Source organism: Apium graveolens, unplaced genomic scaffold (genome assembly GCF_009905375.1).
Source record: "Apium graveolens cultivar Ventura unplaced genomic scaffold, ASM990537v1 ctg5581, whole genome shotgun sequence".
Classification (NCBI taxonomy): Eukaryota; Viridiplantae; Streptophyta; class Magnoliopsida; order Apiales; family Apiaceae; genus Apium; species Apium graveolens.
The window spans coordinates 110,809-128,388 of NW_027419015.1; the positions used below are offsets into that span (position 1 = coordinate 110,809).

The window sequence follows — 17,580 nt, forward strand, 5'->3', positions numbered from 1 at the left end:
CTCCGTGCCTTCCTTGGCCTTTCACCAGCGGGTGGTCTCTCTCTTGGGAGGGTAAGTGACAAAACAGTCTTTTGTGGTTCGTCAATCATTTAGAATCTCAAATGATTCATCTATTTCCTTTAGCCAGGCTCTTGCCTCGACTGGGTCAGCTTGTTCCTTGGAACTCTGAGAGCTTAGCGACTTAAAGGTCATGAAAGAATTTCCCACCGCACTGTCTCCTCAGGGTGGTGGTTGGGGATAATAGTCTAAGTTCTCTTTAGACAGGTCCATGAATTGCCGTATAGGAGTACCGTCTCGGGTCTCCTTTCCTTACTCGACTTTCTGTTTCCTTAGTATGAAATGTTTCATCCTACTCCCCATAATTGGGGTCATCTTTTAATTTAAAATCCTCATTTTCCACTCCATTATGTCATGGGTTCCTTCTATCTTGATGGCGACCTCCCTGACTATCACGTTCAGGGTTTGCTCTAAATCTTATTCCTCAAACTATGGCTCTCATCTAAGTTCTCATCCTTACGCTCTTGAACTTTCGGAACCCAAATTCTATAGGAATACCTCATTATTCCCTTATCATCTTTCTCGGTATTAATCTCTTATCTATTTGTTGGCTCTCTGCCTTCATTCATTACTTTTTCTGGCATAATATGTTCTTTTCCAATAATTTGGGCTGTATTGCAATCTCAAACAGCTTTTCGGTACCGGCTCCGATTACCTTCATATCTATTTCCATTTTCTCAAAATCTCTTATCAACTTTCCCAAAGACATTATCATCTTGAGTCTCTCCTTTACACTAAGGGCATTAGCCACCATTTTGGCTTTCCCTGGATGATAAAGAATCTCATAATCGTAATCCTTGATTAGCTCTAATCACCTCCTCTGGCGCATATTGAGCTCTTCCTGCGTGACAATGCACTAGAGCACTTATGGCTTGTGTAAATCTCGCACTTCTCTCCATACAAGTAGTGCCTCCAATCTTTAGGGCAAAACTATTGCCACGAGCCCAAGCTCATGGGTGGGGATATCGAATTTTATATTCCCTTAGATGTCTTGACGCGTACGCGATTACCTTGCTGTGCTGTATATGAAGCACCCTAATTCCTTATGCGAAGCGTCACTATACATCACAAAATCTCATTTTCCATCCGGCAACGCCAACATAGGGAACGTCACCAACCTTTGCTTCGGTTCTTAAAAGTTGTTCTCGCATTTCTCTGTCCATTCGAACTTCTCAGTCTTACGAGTAAGCCGCGTTAATGGGGCTACTATCTTTACAAACTTGAACGAACCTCCGGTAGTGACCGGCCAATCCTACCTCTGGTAGTTTCCCTAACCATGGTCATCAATTCATCAGTGGTCCTTTATCCAATCTTGTCAGGATCCTCCATGGGATCCTCCTCAACAACTATCCCTTCTAGGACAACATCCTCAACCGCTACATCCTCAATATCAACATCATCCGGTCCTGCATTAGGACACTCTATCGGATCCACAATCCGATCTCCAATTAGTAATAAAACATCATCGTGTTGTTGCTCCTCAACCTCAGGGTTCGGAGTCCCGCTACCATATACCATAACGAACTACGCTCCTATCACGATATTTATAAGGGTTCCCATAAGGGTTTTAACTGTCAGTACTACGTTAGGTAGCCCGACTATGAACTTGGCAAGAGTTCTTATTATCTTAATGAACTTATTATCTTAACGTCACATCATCTCTGAGTTTTATAACGCTTAGCTCTGATACCACTTCTGTAACACCCCCAAATCCGGGGTCGGGGATCCGGGTTGTCACGAGTTCCATTTCCCATAATAACACCCAATCTTAATAATAAATCAACTACTCTGTACTGTGACCCCACAATAAACACACACACCACACGTTATAGTCTCAGAGATGAACATCCAAAAAAAAATAATCACAAGTCGTTTTATTCCACAATTATATGTCAATACACCTTGAAAAGGTTTCTGAATAAATTTACATTTCTTTGCCATTATTACAATTCATAAATATACATAAATCTGGTACATCAAAAGTTGAAAGCCTAGCCTATTGGTAGTTCCTACCTCAGCTACAGCGACATCAACGCCTATAGGAAACTGCGGAATGTTTCCTATCCGCTCGCGATTTGGGAGCTTGGTCCTGTTCATCTTGTCTATCTGATGTTGTGTGATGAAAGAAGAAAGCAAGGGTGAGCAGCAAGCCCACCAAAATAATATATATAATGATTAAGAATATATGAGCCTTCTCATAGTACTCATGAAAGTCTTGGTCAAAAGGAATGAACCAAGTTTGATATCTTAATGCGATGAAGTCGCAAAATATTCAGTATATATACATATATACTTTTCAAAATCTTGGAAGTCCTCTTCCATGTATAATATACACAAAGTTCCAGTTTATAACTGTATAAAAATATCGTTGTAAGGTGATCTCATATATCTAACCTTGTCTCAACATTTTTCTGAAAATCTTTGTCATTCATAAGACAATTATTAACTAGATATAAGTTTAAAAGATGAAGTTACAAGATACTCCAATATACTTATATCTTTTCCAAATACTACTTGAACTACCACCGTTCAAGTTATAATTAGTTTCAAAAGTTCATCACACTGATGAGACTACAAGATAAGACTTGTATAGATTCAATCTTTGAAATATTTTGAAGGAAATGAAGTTATGATATACCTCATTAAGTCCCGATATATATATACACCTATATATATATACATACGTTTCCTGAAAACCTCTGTCATGTGAAGTATGAACAGAATTGCAATATCCAATAAATTTGGAAAGGAAAGAATTTTGGCATAAACCTGATATCTTGCTGATCAGGCAAAGATACCAATAAGTAACCTTTTCTACTAGTAGATGGACGAATTCCCCACTGGTCATCACCCTGGTCGCAATAGGACCTTATGCTGGACTGCCACTCAGCCACTTATGTATTTGATGGACTCCCACTGAGCCACTTACACTATCATGGACGCCCACTGAGCCCATGTTGCTTATGCCGACTCAATAGATGGACTTACTTCCCGAACGTTGGGTAAGTAATCAATTCATTTACCAAAACTGCAACCTTGTTGCGAATATAAAATACACCACAGAGCCGGATTCCCCAGGTTTTGAACGAGTATTTAAATCCCCTTTTTAAAAGGAAGATCTTAAATATAAAAATGAGTTTTGGGATCCGCTCTAACTTTTAAAAATCATTTTGAAGACTCGAAAACACTTTAAAGAGTGTTTGGAGTAATGCTGATTTAATGAAGTAAATCAGTCCCAATATTTTTAGAAAATGTCTGAATATTATTATTTAAATAATATTCTCATAAAGATAATCCTTATAAAAATAATCGAAGTAGAAGTATTAAAACTTATACTTGAAATGGATATTAAATAATCAAAGATATACTTATATGAAAGTACTATCTTTATTTGAATAATCGAAAATAACTTTGATTATTGACACCTTATTCTTTAATAAAATAAAGAATATATTTCAGTAATAAGCGGAGTCATAATACCTCGAATGAATATTATAAATAATATTCATAAAGTAAAGGAGTCATACATCCTCAAATTAATATCCAAGTAATATTCAATAATATTATAAAGGAGTCATAAGCCCTCGAATAATATTCGAAATAATATTCAATAAATAATATAGAGTTATCGAATAACCCTTATTCGATTAATAGTTTTGAAAACTATAACCATATATATATATAAATATATATATATATACATATATACAAAATCTACTCGGGATCCTCGACTCCCGGTTTTAGAAAATGTTTTCACCTTTTGGGTCCCTATAATAAGGGTATATGCAAATTACCACTATCCTCTAGCATAGGTATTATCAACTGAACCAATCAGATATATATGGCAAGAATACGAAACAGGCATGCATATGTACCATATAACATGCTACAATATATCGCAAGAATTTGCTATAACAAATATGCATTTAACGCAAGATCATGCATATACACAAATACATCACAACAACAGTTATAACGGGTAGAAAACTTGCCTGAGCGACTGGGGGTTACAAATGGCTCGGGACGAGTCTGGTAACCTATAAGCAACAAGTAATTTGGAATTAAACCAATGTCACTTGTAAATCTATACTTTAACTAACTTAGACTCTAACGCTTGTTTTGCGCTTATTGATTCTCTTAAGTCACTCGGGTATCCTCGGCTCCACCATTTTTAATAATTTAACCTTTACGAGTTTTAAGGCGATTCATTCGCGAGTGTCTTACCAACTGCCTAACACACTTACCATAAATGTTTCATACATTAATTAACCCTTTTTGGTCTTTAACCTATGTTTCAAAGTAAGGCGAGGGGAAAAGTTTCGTTCGCGAAACGCCGTTACTTGAAACGGTCGTTTCTCCTAAACCGTGCATCGGAATCGAACGAACTACATATCAAAACGAAGCTGGTAACACGAGCTATCTAGAAATGGCAATGTCATAATCTAGCAAGGCGTTCTCGGGTCCTAATGTTATGCACAAAAACAGTCTAAAGAAAATCGGACGTTACGACGGCTATGCTTACGCGATTTCCCAAATTTAAACCAATTCAAACAACCAAAATTTCAACTCAAATTCACAACCCAATCAAACCTCCATCTAAACTACATTACCACAGCCCCAAATCAACTCAATATTACCAATTTATTCATCTAAACCAAGTCAAAAATGTGACCAAGAACTTCAAATCTAACAAGCATCACTCCTAACTCCAAATTCAATAAAACCACTTACTAAACAAAGCTCTATCATGAGTACACACTCATTACACTAACCCATCATCTAAACATTATGAAATCCAAACCAACAAAACTTAAGACTAAGGGTTTGAGAAGTTATACCTTCCTTGGAGGGTAAAAAGTTACTAGGGAGCCTCAAAGAACCTTGATCTATCCTTATATAACCTTGATCTTGCAAATGAAATCAAGAACACAAAGTTAAAAATTTGAAAACACTATTCACCCTAATCTTTGGTGAATTAATTAGCTATGAAAATCATGGAATCTTGAGCTTAAACTTATGGCTCATCTAAGCTATGAATTATGGAAGCTAAAGAAACAAACCTCTTGATTTTTGAAGGTGTGTAGCTAGGGTTTTGAAATTCCCATCCTTGTATTTCTTCAAAAAGCCGAGAGCAAGATGTAGAAGAAAGAGAGATTTTTGTGTTTTGCTTTGTTTTGCTTTTGGTTGGTTGTACTTTTGTTTTGTTTTTGGTTAATTACCAATTTAACCTTGATTTTGTGTGGTTAATAATCCACCACATCTCCTTCCTTCCCATGTCATGCCTATGTCATGTTGTGATGTCATCTTTCCCTCCTTGTCCTCTTCTCCTTGGTTGGGTGACATCACTCTCTCTAATCCCTTTGATTAACTTCCTAATTGTTTGCCTAATGACCGTTGATCTGTTATACGGTTCGCTTAACTTTCGTTTTCATTTATCGTTTGAGGGATCATACCCGGGATCTTATTACTTGGGTTCCCTTAACCTTTCTCAATACATTATATTCCTTTTTATGATCCTCTCTTATAATCCTTTAATTTAAATCCTTTTTATCATGTTACCTTTTTCTCAATTCTTTCCGTATCTAGTGTATTTCCGGGAAAAATCAAAGTGTTCGGATTTGTATTCTGACGATCTTTACATACACTTATATCCCATATAAAGTACTAATAAAATCTCAGAATATCCATATCAGAACCCCTACATAGTGTGGCATGAAAAGTTTTCTCATTCAGCAAAAACACTATTCATAAGGGTTTCAAAAATTTCCCAAAAATTGGGGTTATTACAATCAATCTTTCCTTTCCCTTTATCTTTGGGATTAGTTTCAACTTATGATCTTGTCTTGAGCTTTGAAGCCTCAGAATTTGACCTTTCGTTGATCACAATGCCGTTCACCTTAGGCCTTGGAGGTTTCTTTGCATCAGAAGCTTTAGACTTTAGATTTGTCTTCTCAGCTGCAAATCTAGCTTCTTCATCCTTTAAAGTCTCTAAATCCATTCCAGGATTATGCTTGAGAAATAGTCTTCTAGTGTTGGGAATATATTGTGAACTTGATGATTTCATTAATAAAACATCTTAGTAGATTCAACTTAGTGTATTATGTAGCACTCGACGGATAAAAAAATATAGTCCCGATGGATGACTCAATATAGTCCCGACGGAAGATAATCTGACATCCATCGAGTGAGTAGCTTATATAACAATAAGTCATGTAGCACATTTCTGCAAACACCTTTGTATAGATTCTGTAGTAGCATATAAGTCATGTTGACTTTAATTAGATATGCAGAATAGGTTGATTAATTGTACATAGATGATGTCTTATAATTCTGCATAAATGAAATGAAGTCAAGTGCCAAATAGCTATCCGACGGATGATCAACAAAGCTACCCGACGGATGATCAACAAGGCAACCCGACGGATGATCATGTACCCGACGGATGATAAATTCAAACATCTGTTGACAGTGACAACACAGTCACATGCGTCGAGTGTATGCAAAAGGAATGTGGAAGCCTATTCAACTGGGTTTTTAAGAACAAAGAAGCATTTCCATTTCCATGCTATTATGAAGATATTCAAAGATGCTGGAATAGAGTAGTGAAGCAACATAGTATTAGACTTGATAGGTTTTGTTTTATTATCTTGTCTTATTACTGTGTAATCTTGGTGATATATAAACCAAGAGTAGCAAATAGAACAACAACAAGACTAACAAAATATTTTCTCAGAGAAATAATTGTAAGCTGTATCCTTAGCATTTCTCTGTAACTTTAGTTGTTCTTATTTTTTGTAAGCAGCTATGAGCTATTCAAGCTTCACATAAATCTCTTAATATATATATATATATATATTTGGTGGATACATTCAAATCCACCATAAAGTATTAAAGACTTGTATTTTTATTACTTTATGTTTTAATTCATATTTAACTTGTCATTCCGCACTTTGCAAATCAAAACACTGACATATATATTTTAAGTTAGAACATTTTATAATTCAGAAAAAGTTTCAAGAATTCCATTCAACCCCCCTTCTGTAATTCTTGTTGCATTGTTAGGGACTAACAATTGGTATCAGAGCAAGCTCTTAAAGAACAAAGAGTTTAAAGATCACAACAAACAGCAAGATGAACAAGAAGGATGTTGGAGTCAAGATTCGTTTTGTGGACAAAGATAATTACCATCACTGGAAGGTAAAAATGTATCTTCATTTACTTTCTCAAGATGAGGCTTATGTGGATTGCATAGAGAAAGGCCCTCATGTACCAATGAGAGCTGCAACTGGAAATGAGCCATCAGTTCCCAAGCCAAGGCATGAATGGTCAGATCCTGATATTGAACAAGTCAGGAAAGATAAGAAGGCCATGAATATCATGTACAATGGAGTTGATGGTGACATGTTTGACAACATCATCAATTGCAAAACTGCCAAGGAAGTTTAGGATACGATTCAGTTTATCTGTGATGGCACTGAACAAGTTAGAGAAAACAAGATGCAATGACTAATTCAACAATATGAGCATTTCCACTTTGAAGAAGGTGAAACTCTCACTGATATCTTTAGTAGATTTGAAAAGCTACTAAATACTCTAAAGCTGCATGAAAGAGTCTACCAAACCAAAGATTCTAACCTCAAATTTCTGAGATCCCTACCAAAAGAATGGAAACCAATGACAGTCTCCTTAAGAAATTCACAAGAATACAAGAAGTTTACACTAGAGAGACTGTATGGCATTCTAAAGACTTATGAGCTTGAAATAATGTTACGACCGGTATCTTCGTGTAATATTATTTGTGGATTTGGTATAATATTAAAGCCGAATGAAAATATATTCAATGATTGTACGTTTGCGTGAGTGCAAATTTCTGCATTATAAATTTGCTTTATGTAGTATATGATTTTTCAAAGCAAGAGTTTATTTAATTTCTTTATTTTTGATTTATAAGGAATATTCTAAGCCTTGGAAAATTTTTCTTTTAAAAGGTATTTTGTTCACAAATTTTGAAAATGATTTTATAAAGTCTCTAAAAATCCAAGTTATTTTATGGTATAAATTTTATAATTTTTGAACTTGTATTTTATTTTATAAAAATAAATCATTATAAATTTTAGTTGTCATATTTAGAAAATTACAAGAAAGCCCTTGTATGCAAACCACCCTCTCATTCTTTTCAAGGACAAAGAGGACAATTCCAACCCCACTAACTCTTATTTCTCTAGCCAATATCCTTCTTTACCCTTGCATGCAAAATGCACCAAGTATAAGTGGAGGGATAGACTTGTCAATTCTCCTTTCCACTCAAATTTTGTCAAATCAAATACCATAAAATAAGCAAATGTCATGATCATTCTCATACTCCACCCACACCTCACTCTCTCCTCCATCCCTTCTCCCTCCTCTCGGCTCTCCCCTCTCACTCTCGGCTAAAAGCCGAAACCCCCTCCCCATTTTTTTTTCTTCAATCCTCAACCAAGCTTCCACTCTTTACACAAGTAAATGTTACTTCCCATACCATGATCACTCATATTTCAAAGAGTTTTGAGTAGAAAGTTTAAGTTTAAAGGTTGCATGTAAAAGTTTTAGTGAAACTCAAAATACAACCTTGATTCTTGTGAGTTTAGGGTTGTTTTTGAGAGGACTACAAGGAATGGATAAGTGCCAAGTCTTGAGAAGGAAACTCTTGATGATTAAATGGCCATTCCCATCCATTTTATTCAGCCATGACCATATGGGAGCCGAATGAATGGTCCTTGAGATCATTCTTGTTGTTTTGTTCAATTTTTGCATATTTATGTGATAATGACTTGAATTTTGTGGTGAAAGTGTGATAAAACTCCTTGCATACTAAGTGATCATCTAGGTATATCTTATGCTAGGCTTGCATGTCAATTTTATGATAGAACATATGTAGAAAATGTGTTGTTTTGGATTGAAAAACCCGAGGACATGCATGCATGTGGATTTCTCTTAGAATGTTGTAAGATTTTGATCATTTGGAAAGATTTTGTTAGTGAACCTTAATTTCAGTAGGTATAATGTGTTAATATTGATTTATTCTTCTTGTTGCATGGTAATAATTCATGGTTATCTTTTATAAAATACATATCTTGTGGTTTTAAAAACTTAATGATTGGTGAGTTGAGAAATGTGATCTCTTTTGTTTTGCCATAATTATACCTTAGGTAAGGATGATCTCACCCAAGGTTATTTTGAGAATAAGGGAGTTAGTTCAGTAGATTACCATGTATAAGTCTTGGTTTAAGTATTGAGTTGTTGTTAGTTGAGTTTGTCAAGTCAAAACCTTGGAAAATGAGAGTTATAGTTTCTGCAGAAAAATCAGTTTAGCACCCTGAGGTTTAGAGTAAGTTTTAACCATGTCATTGATGTGCACTTTGAGGCCCAAGCTACCAGAAGTTAGTATTGGTAATATATAAAAGGTTTTAGGAGTTGGTTGGAGGTTTGCATGTCTTTTGGTTAGGTGCACAAGTAGAATAACAAAATCTGTCCAGCAGGGGACAGTTTTGTTGCAACTTAGAAATAGGAAGATTTGACCATGTCATGGGTAGGCCCTCATTCGGCCCTATTGGGTCTTAGTTAGAGGGAGTGTCAGAGAAGTTTTTCCAACCATAGTTCATAGGATATGAGTTAGAACCATGTGTCGCAAGTTAATTCAAGTCAGGGCATTTTCTGCCCAGAAAAGCAGGAGAACCTTGAACTTTTAGCTTAGGCCCAAGAAGGCCCAAGCCAGGCCCTTGAGCCACATCAAGTTTGTGAGATGCCCTTAGGTCAGGAGAGTCTTGTGTAAAAGTTTTGAAGGAAAACTTGTAGTTTAAGAGTGTCTAATGCACTCAAGAAACTATAGTTGTCATTCTAAAATTTGCACCAGTGAGCGTTTTCACTTATCACATAGTTTTAGAACACTTAGAAGTGAGTATTAGGTCGACCACCATAGTTGTAAGATGTTATAAGGTCAGTAGAGCTAAAGGCATAAGTGAGGGTCAATAGGTTTTGGATAATTTAGGAAAGGCACATCGAGTTAGGAAGCCAAAATTAGAAGACCTTGTCTAGTTTAGCGACCAAGTGACTTAAGATGTGAGTCGAGATCATCCAAGCCTAGTGTTGCATTATGGTATATATGGTGTTATTTGGTCTTAATATATGATATGTGAATATGTGGCTATGTGTGTACTTTTGTAATTTAAAAGTGAATATAAAATTAAGTGTGTATAGGCCTAAGTGCCATCCGTGTTTAATTTCAAGTTGTAAATAGGTTAAGATGGTAAGAATATATTATAATGAGGATTATTATTATTATGTAAGATCTCGAGACGATGGAAAACTTGCCATAAAGGTCGAGTGAAGCTCCAGTTGCTCCTACCAGTCAGACCAGACCAGCCTTTCTCAAGGCAAGTGATTCAACTTGACCTTCGTATTTACTATAAACAGTTCATATATATATTGATGCAATTATCCTGAGTCATTTGATATGTTTTAAATCAAGCGTATCTTTCGTTTATCTTTGAATTATATAGAAATGCCATGAACCCTCGAGTATGTATTGCAAGTAGTTCAAAAGCCTCTTCATGATAGTTAAATGCCATGATAAAATGAAGAGTTGATATATTACTTGATTGATCCTCTTGATTAACATGATGATGATTCCTAATTATTGATATCTCATCCTGATACTTGAATTTCTATAGAACCTTACCTTGAACCCTGAAAGTCAGAAACTTATCAAAGTGATCCCTCATTGATTGATACCCCTCTTTCTTATCCTAAAGCTTGACAACTCTGATATATCCTGAGCTAAAGAATCATTTCTTTATACCTTAACATCCATAGTATTCATGAAGCTTATCTTCTTGATGATCCAACACCTATACCTTGATGAGAAACCATTGCTTTAAGCCCAGTTTGGCATTACCCCTTTATATTATCCATTAGTCTCACTAAATTTTCCTGTCCAAGTTCTGACATATGAAAACCTTTTGGTTACCCTAATAGAGTAAAATTTTGTAAATCATGGCCCTGAAATTTAGTACCATATTTCCCGTGTTTCGAGTTGATCTATAATCCCTTAATAAAAATGTTTACTGTTAAAAGAGATTTTGTTATAATTCGGCATCAGTTTTTGAAATAAATAGAATATGGGTTTTCAGTCCCAAAGAGGGATAAATATTTTCCTTGAATAGTGAATCTGGACTGAGACGCGAGTCCTTTCCACACTTATATTAGGCTTAAAAGTTGCCTAGGGATTCCCGTTAATGTTTTAGAACCCAGCGAGGTTCGGGACTACTTCGCGGCTGATCACCGGCTGTAATCCGTAGCGTCATAAAATGATTTTGATTAAGACATGATTTTAAAATTGTTTTGATACAAGCAAAATGATGCCATCTCCCATAATTTTATCTCTCGTTACCTTTGGTTATGTCTTTCCATTGTCATTCTTTAATGTATATCTCGATTTATGTTTTGTGTCGTACTGTTAGCACTTGTTGAGCATTTGGCTCACTCCTTGCTTTACCCTGATATTACAGCTAGCAGCTATGGTTAGATTCAAGCAGACTGCCCGTAAGACCTGTGATGCTGATGCTTATGTTCGAGCTCAGGTAGAATAAGTAATAATACTTTGTGTGAGGACTCGGTACTTTTAATCAGATGTAATAGTTGGTAGTGTTGGGCTGTTCGAAACCCTAAACTGTAAGATCTTGGAGTTGGTTGTGTATTCTTCTTTTAAAATGTTGTAATAGTTATATTTAATTTGCTGTTTAAGTTGGGGGCGTGACAAATAGAGCAAGATGAAAGAATGGAGAAAGGGAGAAAGAAAGGAGGGTCCATTGCACTAGTTGTTGAGTTAGAAAAAGAGAAGGAGATGAAGATAGAAGCTGTTGAGTCCACTTCAAAGGTTTGTGAAAATAAGGGCAAGGGGCTGGTAGCAGAAAATGAAGATTCTTTGAGCCAAGATGATATGGATGACATTGATGAACATCTAGCATTTCTTTCTAGAATATTTGTCAAGCTCAAGTTCAAGAAGAACTTTGGAGCAGTTAAGCCAAATAGAAACATGGTGGATAAATCAAAATTCAAATGTTTCAAATATGGCTTATCATGACACTTTGCCAGTGAGTGTAGAAAGTCAGATTCCAGCAAAAAGAAGTTTGAGCCTGTGGATTATAAACAGAAATATTTTGAGTTGCTCAAACAAAAGGAAAGGGCTTTCATTACACAAGAAAATGACTGGGCAACAGATGGTCTGGATGAGGATGAAGAGGTCAGCTATGTCAATCTAGCCCTAATGGCCAAGTCTGATGAAATAGAGACAAGTTCTTCAAGCAATCAGGTAATCACCACTAACCTTGCACATTTATCTAAAGCTGAGTGTAATGATGCAATAAATGACATGTCTACAAAATTATATCATTTGCTTGTTACACTTAAGTCCCTCACTAAGGAAAATGCTAAAATCAAAGAAAACAACTTATTTTTAAATTAGAGAAATAATGTGCTAGAGTCTCAGTTTATTGAATTTGAAAAACTGAGAATTGAGTGTAAGATTGCTAAGGATGAATTAACTGAGTCCTTGAAGAAAGAAGAGATTTTGAAGAAGCAGCTTGAACGAGAACTAGAGGTGATTAAGGCATGGAAAACATATAGAGATGTTCATGCTCAAATCACCAAAGTTCAAGGTATTGAGTCCTTTTATGATGTAGCCTGGAAGAAGAATAAGGAGAAGCTGGAATCCAATTTGGTTGAAGGATTGCTAACAGATGTGGACTCGACGGATGATGAGAGTCATCCGTCGGATAATCAAAAGGATTATCCGTCGAGTGACATAAATCCTCATCCGTCGGCTGTGAGCAAACCTGTGAGTAAAGCCAAACTTGCCATGTTAAATGAAAAATATGGATCAGTTTCCAAAAACTTCATTTTAGGATAATCTAGTCAAGTGAGGAAGTAGAAGAAAGTGAATGCTAGTCATCTGTCTATCAAGCAATTGAATGACAGACTAGAAAAGATTGAGGTTAAAACAGAGGCTAAAAGGAAAAACAATAGAAATGGTAAAGTAGGGATTAACAAACATAACAACTACACACCTGATAAGTATGCTCCAAGAAAAATCTATGTTAAGTGTGGTAGTGTAAATCATCTTTCCGTTAATTGCAAAACTGCCATGCCTACTTCCATATATGTGTCACCTCATTTTCCCAACATGAATGCCATGCCTTCTATGCCTATGAATGCTATATCTTCACAGAATATGAATGCACAATTTGCTAATATGCCATTTGCACCTAATCCTTATTATGTTGTACTTAGTATGCCTCAAATGCCATTTAGCATGCCCTACTAGAATAACATGTTTACTAATAGCATGCCATTTCCTGTTAATCAAAATGTGCATGATAATTCTGTTGTAATGAATGGTTTCAAAGGTCAAACTTAAATGACTAAGGATGAATCTGAAATCCCCAAGTCAAATAAGATCAAACCTAAGAAACAGAAAAAGAAAGCTAACGAGGCAGGACCCAAGGAAACTTGGGTACCAAAATTAACTTGATTTGGTTTTAATGTGTACAGGGAAATAGAAAGAACCTGTGGTACTTAGATAGTGGTTGTTCAAGACACATGGCTGGTGATTCTACCCTGCTCATAGAGTTTAGGGAGAGAGCTGGCCCAAGTATTACTTTTGGAGATGACAACAAGGGGTATACTGTGGGATATGGCTTGATTTCAAAAGACAATGTCATCATTGAGGAGGTTACCTTAGTGGATGGTCTCAAGCACAATTTGTTAAGAATCAGCCAACTTTGTGATAAAGGCAATTCAGTGACCTTCAACTCAGAAGCCTGTGTTGTGACAAACAAAAGGAGCAACAAAGTGGTTCTCACTGGAGTGAGAAAAGGAAATGTGTACTTAGCTGACTTCAACTCATCAAATGTAGAATCTGTTACTTGTCTTCTCAGTAAAGCAAGTCAAGATGAAAGTTGGCTATCGCACAAGAAGCTATCCCATCTAAACTTCAAGACCATGAATGAACTTGTAAAGAAAGAACTAGTTAGACGCATTCCTCAAGTGGAGTTTTCTAAGGATGGACTGTGTGATGCTTGCCAAAAGGGAAAGCAAATTAAAGCATCATTCAGAAAGAAACTTGATTCAACAACTGAAGAACCTTTACAACTGCTGCACATGGATTTGTTTGGACCATTCAATGTATTATCCATCTCAAGGAAAAGATTTTTCCTAGTAATTGTTGATGATTTCTCAAAGTTCTCTTGGACATATTTCCTTAAGTCCAAAGATGAGGCTAGTGAAATCATCATCAATCACATAAGGCAAGTCAACAATCACCCTGATTTCAAAGTTAGAAGAATCAGGAGTGACAATGGAACTGACTTCAAGAATTCTATCATGAGAGCATTTTGTGAAGAAAATGGGATTTTGCATGAGTTTTCAGCAGCAAGAACTCCACGATAAAATGGAGTAGTAGAAAGAAAGAACAGATCACTTATTGAAGCTGCAAGGAGAATGCTTGAAGAATCTAAGTTACCAACATATTTCTGGGCTGAAGCTGTAAATACTGCATTCTACACTCAGAATATTTCTCTGGTTAATCAAGCAAAATGCATGACTCCCTACCAATTTTTCAAGAATCAGAAGCCAACTCTAAATTTTCTTCATGTCTTTTGCTGCAAATGTTATATCTTGAGAAATCAAACTGATCAGAATGGGAAGTTTGATGCTAAAGAAGATGAAGGAAATTTTGTGGGATATGATGTTGGTAAAGCATACTGATAAGTGGCATTTTATACCACTTAGAACGTCTTAAAATAGCTTAAATTGGTGTCTTAAAATCAAGTATTTTGTGTATTTGATACGTTTTTCTAGTGTTTGTGCGTTTCAGGGTAATAGTTGCATTTCGGGGGAGTAATCATCAATAATAAGTCTTGTCATGTGTCTAGCATTGCGAGAGGGAAGAGAGGAGCAGATTACAGCGAAGAAAGGGAGCAAAAATCAGACATTTTCTAGTAGAGGTCTGAGCGCCCGCTCAGCTATGCTTAGCGGCCGCGCAGGAAGCTGAGCGCCCGCTCAGCTATGCTGAGCGGCCGCGCAGGGTCGAGAAATCAGATTATTTATTTTAGACTTCTATTTCTGTTTGGCTTCCAACTTTTGTGTAATCTGAGTTTTATGGGATTTCTATATAATTAGATTTCAGAAACGTTTTACGTGTGTTGAATCGTTGTATTAATCGAGGAGCGAAGGAGATAAGGAAGAAGACCGTTTTAGCACACCGCAATGAAGAGGAAGCATATTTTCTAGTGATTCTTTATTTCGTTGTAACGTTGGATGCTAGTTTTCTTTGCTTTGAACCTATTTACTCTTGTGACGTACTCTGGTTTAATATAATTAGTTTAGTTATTATTCTTTTGTTTTTATTTATCATGTTTTCATATGAACCCATGATGACGATAAGTGCTATCATGGGCTAATCGTGATCATGGGGTCGTAACGGATTTACTATGGAATTCTTTAGTTAGTTGTTTAATACCTTAGTGTGTGATGGTTGTATGATATCTAGTATTGGTTGTGCATATTCGTCTTATGTGCATCGCGAACATATAAGATAGGGTGTTAATCTCTTGTGAAGTGACGGTGGATCTCGAGATTTAGAACTTGCCATGCTAGCATAGGTTTATGTATGATGTTGCATGATTAGTGGGTAACTCTAACCGTTTTATTCACCCTGTGTAATCAAAAGGAATAACTTGTGCTTAAATCATTATGTTATCAATTTCTGTAGACATATAGGGACTCAACATAATTGATGCCTATTCAACTTCTATCTTAGTTGTCGATGTTTGGTAGAATGGTATTAGTACAATGAAAGTTGGCTTTTATCAGTATCGTGTTATTCGATTAATATCATCGTTGTTGCATGCTAAGGGTAATAACAATGACTATTGAAGGAAGTAGTAATGAAGTTGTGATCTCATGAGTATTTTAATATTGTTAATTCGAAGTGTTAATTAAGTGGTTAATTTTAGTAGTTAATTGTAGTTGATAATTAGTTAACAAATCTAAGTGTTATTGTCTTAACATTGAGAAGTAATCATACATTGGTGAGTGAGTTTAATTGAACATAATTGGTCTGAGTCTCTATGGGAACGAACTAGAAAGTATTCTATATTACTTGCGAACACGTATACTTGCGTGTATTATTAGCGCGTGTTTTTGCCCTAACAAGTTTTTGGCGCCGTTGTCGGGGACTCGACGTATTTGTTTAGTTTATGTACTTACCATCATTGGTCGTTAGGACTCAATGATTAAGACGTGTTACTTATTGTTTCCGGTTGTGTTTCAGGTACTTTAGCGAGCATTTATGCAAACTTGCTCTCGTACTCGCAAGAGGACTTTAGATACAGCTGAGGAGACAGACGAAGTTCTTGATATTCCGGAGAAGATAGATTTTGAAGATTCGGATTCAGGAAGTGAGCAGAAAGAACCAGTAATCATGGGTGATCGTATTGTTCCGGCCGATCCAGCTCTGATGGACTTTTCTCGGCCTAAAATTGATGACATTCAGTCAAGTATTCTTCATCCGACTATTCAAGCTAACACCTTTGAAATCAAGCCGGGCACTATTCAGATGGTGCAGAATTCTGTTTCTTTAAGAGGTGCTGCGATTGAAGACCCCCACATGCACATAAGGAATTTTGTCGAGATCTGCAGTACTTTGAAATATAATGGCGTGACTGACGAGGCTATCGAGCTGAGGCTTTTCCCATTCTCACTGAGGGATAAAGCTAAGGACTGGTTACATTCTGAACCAGCTGGGTCCATCACTACTTGGCAAGATCTTGCGCAAAAGTTTCTGGTGAAATTTTATCCAAAGGCAAAGACTGCTGCTATGAGGAGTGCTCTTACTCAGTTTACGCAGCAACCTACAGAATCTATGTGCGAAGCTTGGGAACGCTACAAGGAAATGTTGAGAAAGTGTCCACATCATGGAATGCCCGATTGGATGGTGATCACTGGTTTCTATAATGGTTTGGGGGCCCAATCTCGGCCCATGCTCGATGCAGTAGCTGGAGGCGCCTTGTGGGCCAAAAGCTATACTGAGGCTTATAATCTTATTGAGACTATGGCTGCAAATGAGCATCAAAACCCAACTCAGAGGATGATGCCTGGGAAGGTAGCAGGTATTCTGGAAGTCGATGCAGCCACCGCTATTGCAGCGCAGCTCCAAGCGCTGTCTATGAAGGTCGATTCTCTAGCTACCTATGGAGTCAATCAAATAGCTATAGTCTGTGAGCTTTCTGCAGGTTCTCATGCTACGGATCAGTGTTCTCTTGTCAATGAATCTGTTCAGTATGTGAACAATTATCAGTGACAACAGCAGCCTGTGCCAGCTACTTATCATCCTAACAACAGAAATCATTCAAATTTCAGTTGGGGTAATAATCAGAATGTTATTCAGCCACCATATCAGCAAGGTGTGAGTAAACAGTTCAACCC

General features: G+C 36.5%; 1 non-coding gene across 1 annotated transcript; it reads right to left on the bottom strand.

The window, feature by feature from the left end:
* Window positions 1–16,969: 16,969 nt before the first annotated feature.
* LOC141702726 (small nucleolar RNA R71) lies at window positions 16,970–17,076 on the bottom strand. Its single transcript, XR_012567242.1, has one exon. It is a non-coding gene; the product is annotated as a small nucleolar RNA R71 (small nucleolar RNA).
* Between the last annotated feature and the right edge of the window lie 504 nt (window positions 17,077–17,580).